Source organism: Anopheles bellator, chromosome 1, assembly GCF_943735745.2.
Source record: "Anopheles bellator chromosome 1, idAnoBellAS_SP24_06.2, whole genome shotgun sequence".
NCBI lineage: Eukaryota > Metazoa > Arthropoda > Insecta > Diptera > Culicidae > Anopheles > Anopheles bellator.
The window spans coordinates 33827615-33840008 of record NC_071285.1 but is presented as its reverse complement, the minus strand read 5'-3'; positions in this window follow the sequence as shown (position 1 = coordinate 33840008).

Sequence of the window (12394 nt, the reverse complement as noted above, 5' to 3'; positions counted from 1 at the left end):
TCGGTGGCGCAAAAGATGAGTAGGAAACGTCAATTTCGTCCAAAAGAGTAAATATTTGTATAGAGAAAATCACATTTTATCAAGGAGAACCAAAGCTTCCGGGGCCGTGAGGCTGTTCGTTGGTTGGAGATCGATTTCGTTAGCTTCTGACCGTAAGATGCCATCAATTTCTTGTGATGGTGGAAAAGTGGTCTTCCTTTCCATTCAACGATGGGCGCACTGGGACGCGCTCGGCACAGTGTTTGCTGGGCAGCTGTGGAAGGGCTTCAATTTTACACAAGAGTAGCTAACCAGTAACCCAATAAGAATGTGTAAAAGGGTTGATCGTGGTGTTGGGAAACGGCGTGCTCCAAAAGAAGAATAGATTTTTCGTCACGTTGGTTTATCGACACTTTTGTACCAACGTGACATCCTTGTGTGATGTGGCTTGAGTCTTTCAAATAAAACCTTTGAAAGCCTTAGATCTCGTGAAACCTTTATTATGTCTTCCAAAGGTGCCCACGGTGGCACAAAGGGCCTGATCAACTTGCGATGGTAAATGGAAAAATAGATCCAAGAAGTAAATTGAACGATGCATTTGTTTACTGGATGAGAAAAGAAATCGAATTAATAACATAATTAAATTCGATTCGGTTCGGTTCGGTATACCGAATAGTGACATGTGAAGGCGAAATTATCTGAGAAGCAATGCCTCTTGCAATTTTCACATTCGACTTTACAACTGTAAACTGTAGTTATTGAAGTAGAGTAGAAGAGTTTTTATAAATGGACACCATTATTCGACGCGGAAGGAATGCAGTACTAAGCAGTGTGTGGAATATTACTACGCATGGCTTAGAGGAAAATCATAACTGTGCCTGAAGCTGACTGAAGCCAAAGGTCTCTGGTTGCTGTTGAGGCCACAAACACCGAAAAACTGCTTTTAACCGATAACGTTAAACTCAAACAAGCAATCGATGGATCCCGGTCGGTGCCTGCCAAAGATTCGCGTGAATGTTAACATTCATGACCTCCTTCATAAACATGAAGCAACCGATGCAGAAGGGTCAGAGACCACGGCTGCCGGCAGCACAGCGAGCCGGAGATGCCGGCGCTCAAGAAGGAAGATAAAAACTGCCAGCATTTGTTCGTGATTCATTCCCACGGATACTGCCAGCTGCGTTACCGACTCCTCTGCATCACGGTGAATTCCCTACGATGTAGATGTTCATATGTGATTTATGTGTGTATGCCACCCATAAGCGCCACGGTGCGGGAATATATTTCGGAGGGTTAGGTGGCGTCGGGGTGCTGGCACGATGAAATATTCATCGTTACAATAGCTGTCTCCAGCATTGTACCCTTCCAATCTGAGCTCGCAAACCAGGTCTGGTACGAGTAGCGCCAGCCGGATGTAGATGGAAAGCTACGAAACATATGATAATGAAGAATACATTATTTAAAATGCACTCTTCGAACAGCATCATCGGCTTCGAACGATTCAAAGCCGCAAAAAGCCACCGTCCCTTTGGCGCCTGCACTGAACCGCGTGCCAAGGCTGTAACGGCGGATCGGGTTTGGGAAAAATAATGTTTAGGCATTGACCACCGTGGCAGTAATGGAATGCAGATGGAAATTTGATGTTATTCCCGCTTGTTATCGGTTCTGGGCTGGTTCCACATCGAAACCCACGAGTAATCACTATCACGACGGAAGCAATCCTTCCAGGCTCGACAAACGTACTCAAGTCGTCTGAACTAGGGGACCCGCGAAGAATCTGCGTGCAAATCCTAACCAAACTATGGGTTGCCAACTGAAAGATATAAGCCTAAAAGTCTTCCAACATTATGCATTTTTGAAGTTCATAATCGTCTTTTGAAGGCTTCAATGATCTGCATGCAGTAGATTGAATTTATGTTTCAGCCCAGACCGGAAATCAACGGTACAGCTCAATTAATGCTAAATATTTCCCCCAATTACGACGTGGTGGCCACAAATTGTGACCACAGAGTGACACTCAATTGAAGCCGTAAGATTAAGCATTTAAGTTTCTTTTAGCTATCGCACCATGGCCGGGCCAGCGTACCTTGCGCAGTCGGAACGCCTGAGCTTATTTTATCATTTGTTCTTCAAGAACTGCTGCTCACCGGCGCGCTACACTGTGTTCGCCGTTTTCATGCCCCCGGTGGTGCCGGGTTCAAGTACCGAGGTGATAAACTTTCGAAAGAAGCTTAATGTCAGGCTAGGTTACGGGTAAAGAATGTTGCGCAAAGTTTTCCCGGCGGTTTTTGAGCGTTTCCCTGGATATTTTCCGCCTCCGTTATGCTGAAATACGCTCTCGATGCGAACAAAAATTGTAAAGCTGGGATTAGGGAAGACTATCTTAGCGTAACTGACAGAGTGCGGTGGAGTCTATCCTCCGTTTTACATTTTATCCAAATCGTTACCAACTCACTGATGTTACCATCCTTCGGTTCAATATTGTTGTCTCACGTTTTTTGAGTTTCTAATTCAATTTTGCATTTTAAATCATGAACGTTTTGCGTATAAAAAGCAGTATAACAAAACGCCTTTTATGATTTATTCTTTAAAATTATCTATCATATTGTTAAATTTATCAAATATTTTTTTTATTTCAGAAAATCAAACTCATTAACACATTTACATGTTGATAATGATACAGATGATAGAAAAGTGACGAAAATAATCGAAAAAGTAGTACGTGGTAAATAAATATAGTATATTTTGAATTTATAGTTACTAGTTATTGTCCTGTAAACTACTGAAAATAAAAGTATCGTTTTCCTTGAATTGATTGCACATTAACATTGTTACAATTGTTTTCTAAGAGCAATCATGCACGCCAAAGCCATTGTGGCCATGCACCTGCTGTCCGCATTGGCCTGAAGGATTTCAAAATATCATTCAACTTTTGTCCCTAAAGGGCTCTCAAAGCGTCATTGAATAGTCCAAGCTCTTTCTCGGTTTAGAAAAGTTACATTTTACAGATGATTTGTCCTACACGACCGCCATTAAGGGATCAGATGTATTCGTTTCGAGGGATGCGACGCGTCTCAGGAGAAATGTGACTATAAATTGTAAGTTCAATGAAAAGTTCACCACCCAAACATTGGAGAAGAAGCCGATAGAAAAGGTTTTCATTTATTACTTTACTCAGTTTGAAGTTTGTACTGTAATTGCCTAAAACAGTTTGGGTTTTGATATGAAGGAAGAAAAATAATCGCATGCAGTAAAAGTTTCTCAAACCTGGGTAGATCATGTAACGGCTTTTCATTCCCCGATTCGGAATATTTTTTCGACTAGGGTTTGATATGAAAAAAAAATCAAAAATAACTGACTAGAGGAACTGTTGTGTTTGAGGGAGAATCTTTGAAACAGTGATCCAAATATTGAACACCATTTCGACCCGTCGATGTAAAGGAAAACTAAACCAAACCAAAATAAATCCTGACCCGACCAAATTTGTCTCCTTTTCTCTTTTGCCGGAAGGCAACATGTTATAACAGTAACTTTCGTGTAAAATGTGGAGCTTAATGTAAGATGTCTATTATTTTTCATAGTTGGTAGATGACCTTAAAATTATAGTTTTTTGTTATTAAATAGTACAAAGTAGGAAATATTCAAAAATATTATCTACAAAATATTTCAAAATAAGTTTACAGATTGCCAATGTTTGTGAAAACTGCAAGTCAAAATAAACTTCCAACTGCTGTCGGCCACAGGTTCTTTCGTGGTTTCGTTTCAACGCTTCCACGCTAAAGAATAACCTGTTCTATCTGATTATGTTCGGAAGGTGCATCGGTCGCAAATGCATCGGGGCAATCGGACAAATGCTCTCCGGCGCATACGGCCATTTCGGTAGACAGGATGTGCTTTCCGTGGACGCATCCCAGTGTAGGACAGCAGGATCGTGCCAAGGCAGTGGCAGAAGATTGGATGCTGGACGCCAGAGTTTGATTGATGTTATGATGTTTTATTTGGCATTTGAAGTCCTTATGCCGAATGCACACACTCTGGGTGATGCTAGATAGCTTGCCATCGGATGATGAACTGGAAGGTGACTCAACTTCGTTTCACACAGGACATGAGTGCTGCGGTGGCGCAGATCAACAACTTTCGCCCCAATCCGTCCCTACATCGGAGGTTAGTTTGGTGCTGTCGTAACAATCAGCTTTTGGCTTTTCAACAGTATGAACTGAGGAACGTCAAGAAGCGCCATATTCGCACCAGAACGACACCGATTGTGGGCCTGCCATCGGAAGTGAACCGATTCCCACCGATTGGATTGGAGAAAAAGAAATCCATTAGTTTTGTGTTCAAACATTATGTTGTCCACACGAAAGCTACTCATCATAAATGATTCCTTTCAAATCACACCTTATATCCATTAGAACCTTCCTGACCGTCAGTCATTGGTTGGCCACCGTTTGCTTTACCTAGCTATGGGCACGGCTCTAATTCTTTCGTGCTAATATTTCAAGACAGAATGCTACCGTGAAGCATCGCATGGTTTTTTAAACCTCAAATCGTCAGCTGTCATGTAGTTGCGTAAGCTTTAACGTGCGAACAAGATCCGAATCATGCGTACAGCATTGCTGGCTGAATTCGGTACCATTATTGCCGCACATTAGTTGACCAACATCGCACGACAAGCATAATTAGTGTGTTTAATGTGTAAACATTAAACCTACTCCACCACATTAACACCACATTGTGGATAATATTGTGCCTTGCCTTGTGTAATTGCACACTTCTGGTCAGGGGGGCCGATGTAACGAAGAAGCGAAGCAGCCTGACCCAAGGAATTCTTAACCGGAGTGGGCCACTAATGAAGGAAACGGCGGCGGCGTAACGTCGTCGTCACCTTCGAATTGTGGCAGCCGAGAAAATCCGACAGCAACACCACTGCGAGGATTGGTTAACGACGCAATAAAATTATGATAATGTTCTTCCGTATAGCCTGCAACGGGCGGCATGGGATTAATTAGTGTCACCTAATGAAGCTCTTCTCGCGACAGAGATCGCTATCCGTACCGTTTTGTTGAGTTGCAGGTCTTGTTTGCCTTCCGCCGGTCTCCGAGTCCCTCCGGCTGCGGGCCGATCTGTTCCCATCCTCTCGCAGCCAACGACTGACCGGGCTGGCGGGCCATCACCTGTTCCTCGAATGCCTTCGCAATGGAGTGTACTAGTCTGTGCTGTAAACGGAGTACTCCTTTTTTGCTTGTAATGTTCAAGGAAGGCCACCGGTATTCGCCCGCCATCTTGAAGGCCATTTTCCGTTTGCAAACCCCGAGCCGTTTTTTTTTTCTGCGGCCCTTAGATCCATTTCGCCTATCTGTCATCACCGACGACAATGGATCCGTGCCCGACGGGGCCAGGTCCGCCAAAGTGCAGTGGGGATTTGAGCAAAATCGATTTCCGGATTTGTCTTTTCTGCTGCTTTAATTTCTCCCATTCGCCGCGCGGCACAAAAAATGGTCTCACGGTTTCGCAATCAGCGGCTGCAGGTCGCGGCGCCACTTTCGCCGGTCTGGCATTCTTTCCCAATCCTTGAAACAATATTTCACTTTCCAACAATCAGTCCTCGAGAGGGAACGAGAGCAAATGGGAAATGGGCTCCTTTCGACAGCTGGCTCCGGCAACCCGTTGCGGTATCTGTTCGAAGCACTCTTCAGGGAGCGCCGGGAACGCGCGCAGGAAGTCCCGCTGGTCCGGGGGCAACCTCCCGGTGGAGCAGTGGAGCGAGCGGTGGGATAAGAGCTGCAGGCATTTGCGTCTCTTGGTGCAGCAGCATGACATGGTAACTGGAATAAGAGGAGACGTTCTTGAAATATTTCCGAAAGGATTGAGCTGACGTGGGAAGTGCTCACACCGTGATATTGTGTGCGGGTTCCCAGGGCCGGTCGCTCCTCGGCACACCGGCTTCGGGGACCGGGAAGGCCTTTTCTCATGGCTCAGCCTTTTCTGAGATGGAGGGATTTATTTGCAACCGTCCTGCTGTCAGCTGTCTAATGTGATCCCTTCTGGTTCTCGGCAAATGGGAAAGCAGTGCAGCGCGTGGGTCAGGGAGAGGATTTCACATGAATTGTGCAGTACACATAAACTTCAGTCTCGTGTACAATGAATTCGGTGACCTTGGATAAATGGCCCGGGTGGTTCTTTGATTCCCATTCGAAACAAACAATCCACATTCGGGTTCTATTACAGGAAACTTTAACACGTTTTTACAATTTGTTTGCCATTTCCAATCCAACAATGTCATCAAACCTTCCTGTATTTCTGAACCGAACCAGATTGAGGGTGATTAGTTTGTTTGGGTTTGTCAAAGCACCATACATCAAAGCCGCTATCAATTACAAGAAAATCACTGCCATTGACGCCTAGAACCATCGATCAAATTGATTATTTTTCTTCCAGTTCTTTCGACGCACCGGCGACAGTTCGGGGCAGTTGGGGCGTTTTGTAGTTGCCGTTTCCGATAGTAATGAATGTCATTGTGTTAAGGACTTTGTTCGATTTATTTGACGGCACGTAGCGTATTTGTTTGCGAGACGAAAACAAAAACACGTCCCTCTGGCGCCGGCGGCGAACTCTCGTCAACCATTAGCTCCAATATTGCGCCCAGTAAATTTGGGACAAAGTGATGGGTTATTTATTTCGTTATTTTCCTGGGGGATGGCTAGGCTCGAGCCAGTCCGGAGCGGCTACCGAGGGGATAAGGTGCGGTGCCAAAGTCATAAATAACCGCAGGGCCAGCAATTGGCGTGATTGCGTAAACTTTCCATTATTCTGTTGGGCTTCAATGGGTTTTACGGATCAGTATATTCCCGGGCCCAAATATGTGTCGGACCGGTCACTTGTTGTACCCACATCATACACAGTGAAGTCTACGTGTTCCCCGGGCGGGCGTTTAGGGACACGGGCCCCGCAGCCCACAGGCCGATCGTGGAACACAATTATTTAGAGACAGAAATGATAAATCAAGACAGATACGGCTTCATTTTGCAGGAACCCCCCACGGACAGCGCGGTAGGGACTCTGAGCATCACAAATGGACTGCAGAACGGCCCTCCGGTCAGTAGCGCAGACAAAAGATATGAGAATCGGGATTGTCATCGTAGATGAAGTTGCGAAAATTTGGAATGTCCAGAACCGTTTGGCAGCGTGTGGTCGGCCGGCAAAGTTAATCTCTAATCCTGGACTGCTAATGAGATAAAACTCAGATCTGAGCACAACAATGAATGTCACTCTCAGAGGTAGTCGATAATTCATTTTATTGTCTTAACTCTTACCTGAAACCAATGGCGGTGACAACCGGCATTGAGCTCCGAGTGGGAATCATCATCAACGGGAATCGAAACAATTAAGCCATCAATATAATCTGTGCTCACGCTGTGTACCTTGGCCGATTGAATTTCTGGCCGATTAATCGTTGTTCGCAAAACACTATAGCACTATAGAGTGATGCCCATAATGCGGTGAGAAAATTAGGATATTAGGCCAAAATGTTTGGCTAAGCATGAATTAAGTGAATTTGCAGTTTTTGTTACCGTACAAGCTAACTCCACTTGCTTATGTTTATTTTCCCTAGCCTTACGTAGATCAATGCATTAAAATTGTGGGATACTTGTGGTAAATCTTTAATTCTTTTCCCTTAATTGCCTAATGCTAATTGCCTGTTGCATTATCTATCGTATTTTCGATATTTTCTTTCAGTTAAATTTGGATGCTTTTCCTTAAGTGTTGAGACGACGAACACTAAGGAGTTAAGAGGTTGGGACGAGAGTAGGTGTGAATTTAGCCCGCCATGGCCAGTTCACAGGTTTTAACTGCAAATGGGCCGCTGGAAAGTTGAGTTCCATTATACCGCCGCGGGTTTGGCGGAAAGGGTTTTCTTTGCCACCAGATGTACAAGGTGCGTCGAAATAACGTGGGAAAATCGAGTCCAAAAGCACCCGTACCCCCGCCCAAACATACGCAAGCCCGTGTCCTTGCGGCTCATTCATCACGTCTCTCTGAAATCACCACATGATAAACATAAATCGTATGTTGATGCTGATGGTTGCCATAATGCGTTTGTGAAGTGGGAGATAATGTAAACTTTGAATTAGATTTAGATGATGATTTTGGTCTGACTTCCGCCACCGGCGGCACACCTTCCGGTCCCCGCGGAACCCGGCACACACACACATGCGTGGCACGCCTTCTCCGATCCGTGTGGCAGGAAATTGGAACCGCACCGAAGGGCACGGGGCGGCTGTGGGCCGAATCGCAGATAGGTCGTAGGTGAATTTCCATATTTGTTGTTTCTCCTGAGCTCCTTCCGAGAATGGGGCCTACCGGATTACAAGTGTAGGGAGCATAGGCCTTTATGTTCCGATGCTCGCGAGGGGGGGGGCATATTGTTGCCGAGATGGTAAATATAAAGTAAAAAAGCATGAGCGAAAAAAAAAAATCAAACACACTTTGCCCGTGAACGGTTCTGTTGTTGTTCGTTATGGTCGCGTACGGCCACCGTGCGATTCGGATTCAGCTGAGCCGTACAGGATCGCAAGCGACGCAGCCCGCCGGGCGACCCCGGTCTGTTTGACGCCAACAAGAAAGCAGAGTGACACTAGAGAGGAGTGCCTGGGGAGTAGAATAAACACTCTTCTTTCAACATTGCGCCCTCCAGAGAGATGCTGCGGCTCGAGGAAGAATAGCAAAACGCCTCCCGCGAGGAGGCGCATGGTTCTGGCCCCGCGTGTTTCCGTGTGCGTGCGCTGTGTGTAAGCGTCGGTCTTGTTCTCATAAGTTGAGTGGATGGTTAAACCACCTCCATCGTTTGCTTTTATGCGCCTATCATCTTTGCCTACAACCGATAAAGATGGTGCGAAGACACCATAAATGAAGCGCAATCATGAGGTGAATATGTTGCCGCCGGAACCACCCCGGCCGGGGACAGGAGACAGTGCGGTGCGCCGGCAGGCAACATAAATGAAGTTACACGTCCCGGAAGCAGCGTCATTTTCTTTCGGGTTCACCTTCGGGTGGCGCGACAATCGCGCACCTTTGACACTTCCGTCAACAAACATTGCGTCTGGTGCTGAGGGTGGATGCTGCTGCTGCTGTTTTCGCTATCACCGCAATCAGACGAGATTCGAACATCGACTGTGTACTCCAAGCATTCTCATGCTGGCGGAAGTAACAGCGACGACGTGCTACGCAGAAGGGCACACGTAATTCCGCTTTACTTCCGCTGTGCATTTGAATATGTTTGCGCTGGTTGTCCTTTTTCGATTTTTTTTTGTTTACGCGGTTTGCCTGAACCCCATTCCCATTCGGCCAGAATGTAATCGGTTTGGCACAAAATAATGACATTTGATTGCAATTGCACCTGCACCGGTGGTTGCGCCGGAAAATTTGCACCATTAAAAATAACAACGCAGTCTTTTGTTGCCATAAAACCAATGCATTTGATACAAAATGTTTTGGTGGAGAACAAAAATAAGTTTTGAATACTATTATGTTTATTGACTATAAATGACTGTTTTCAATAAGAAAAAAAAGTTAAATATGTGAAAAAAGAATTCTTCTCCCGATAAGACGATGTTCAGACCTCTGTACCTCCCATTAGGTGCAAGCAAAATGGTGGCGTTTGGTGCTCCAATTGTTTTACTATTTTTTTTAAACTTGGAACTTTACTACCATAAATGCTTGATTACATAACAGTACAGAGATATTCCACATTGGGATTGCAACGATAGAAATGAAAATGTTTCGAATTAAATCAATTTAAATTATATGTATGTATGTTATACCACGTGGCATTGAGTAATTTTATCCTACTTATAACGAATATCAAACAACAACTAACAACTATAACTAATATCAACCTTACAAGTAGTTAACTTTCAAATCTTCATATAATTAACTAACGAAATGTTGCGTGGATGTGGATGCCACGTGGACAAGACATTCGTTGGTGTTCTTCAGTGTAGATTAAGCATCGTTTTGAGAATTTTATTCAGTCTGATTTGTATTGACTTGAAGTTAGTTTTAAGTTAGTCCATAGGTTAAGAGAGTTAGGAAAATTATTTTATATATGAGAAGTTTATTTGAAAAGTTAAGTTTGGACGGTAGTTAAGTTCGTTGTCCAGTATCAGCCCCAAGTACTTGATGTGAAAACACCATGATATATTTATTTTGTTTATCTATAATGATATTTTGTCTACTCTAATTGTTTTATTGTTAAAGTATTTACTTGACAAATGTATAAAAGATTTAAAAATATTTTATGTATGCATAATTGTGTTATTTATTTCCAGACCCCCTAACCGGTATCGGTTCAGACCTCCTAATCAAATACGCATGTATATTTGCTACTGTATATGTAGCCCTTAATTTATATCGCAGAGCATTCCAATTGGATTCGAACAATGATTATATTCATGCAATCATGCATATGAGGAATTTAAAAAGGATATGTTGTTGTTCTGGTGGATAAGTGAAGTTACCAGAACCTCTGCATTCAATCATGTGATTCGAACACCAGCTTTTGACATACATAAGTACGTGTTTCTCGGTTACATCCTTGGTCACAACGAAGATCGAGGGGGGCGCTAGAGTGTCACATAAATTGCTCGAAAATGGAGGAAATCATATATTTATGCAATAAAACACATCCGAAGCTCACTGTTGCTGTTGCCTCTGCCGAAGGGCTTGACGATATGCGCAAATGGAAAATGTGTGTATGGTCAATCAGTGAGTTTTATTGTCCAGCGTTCAGGTGTTTGCGCATGGCGCACGTTTGTCACTGGAGGTTACCACGTTTTTCCCATCCGCCGTGACGTGAACACCACGTTTGCGTAGGTAACAGCGATTTTTAATAATACGTTTATGATTATTCCCCGCTGGAAATTAATAACAATTCCCGTCATACTCACACGGGCGCGCGCGCGCATCGAGTTGTGTACAGTAACCGGCCGTCGGGTTGGGCTGACGAAAATCAATTCTGCCCACGAAACCCATTTCACGTGAATTATGTTCTGCTGTCGTCCAGGTTGGCCCCGTTTGCTCCTTGCCGGAAGGTAATTGAGGTATCCTGGCCCGCTTTCTTCTGATCGACGGATGTTCCGGACTGCTGCTCCGGGGATCGGGGATAAATGGCAGGGTTTTTTTTTGCGGTGGTGTTTCGAATAAATTTGCGTTCCGCAAAATATGATTTATGTGTGGTACGTTTCGAGTTCACTCTTCGAAGGTGATGTTTTCTTTCTCTCTCCCTCGCTCTTTCTCTCTCACATCAAAAATTGATTGTTTTACTTCATTTATCTGCCGCTTTCTAATAAACGTCTCGGATGATCCGATGTAGCCATTTTTCAGCTACATCAATTAGACGAAAGTCCAACCCAGTTGACGGGCAGCGTTTTGAAGGGAAGCTCGAGAAGCATTTTTTCCGCTCGCCCGATTGCCCGATGCATCCGCATACCGCACACTGACAGGGGCCGAAGTTATAAATCATGAGCCGTAATTGATTATTTCTGGCCCCCGGGTACCTCCAGCATGTGCGTGTTGGCGCGAAGAAATGAAATGACGCGAAAGATAAAGTTTCCCGCGGCAAGCAGATGCGCAGATGAGGGAGGAATCTGAACCGCCCCGACTCTGGGTACATTCAAAACAGCGCCCATTATCGTGTCGACAGATATCGGGAGCGTAACGGAAAAATGATTTCACTGCCTTCTGCGGAGGCCGCGATGCTCACCGGTGCCAAAGCTCCGTGGAGCCCGAAGCGGTGCCCTCCGTGCACAACACTTTAACCTTCCTTCCGGCGGTTTCCGATTAGATTTTATGAACGTCCCGGCCCGGCCCGGCACGGCCACTTCCTGTGGTGGGTCCCGGGGACGGCTTTCGTTCGCTCATTTACGGAGTTTACAAAAGATTTAAGGAGTCATTCTGCGCGCCATCGAGGCAGACACCGGGCCAATGGCGCACCATGATCCCGATAACGGATAGGCGAGGACGCTAGCGCTAGTCGCGGTAGCCCATCATAACGGAGACTGCAAGCGAAGCGAAAGCGGAAGATCCTGTGAACATATCCGCCAGCGTCAGAATGGTGTCGTCTCATGTTTGGGCATTACAATGAAACGGCTTCAAGTTGGCATTTTATGGCTTGTTTATGTTCTTTCTGGCAGGGTCGAGATCTTATCGCACGGATGCAGGCTTAAACCTCTCTTCTGGAGCATTAAAAAAGCCGAGGGAAAGACTGGCGATGACGTCTATATATAGTGCGGCGGGTGAAGTTCATTAAGAATCTTTAAATCTCACGCCACAGGCGGATAATCCTGATTGTAAACTTTATCATTTTTGTAGCAGAAATATGCCAAAGGCTAGCGCGCTAGCCTAGCAGACTTGAGTT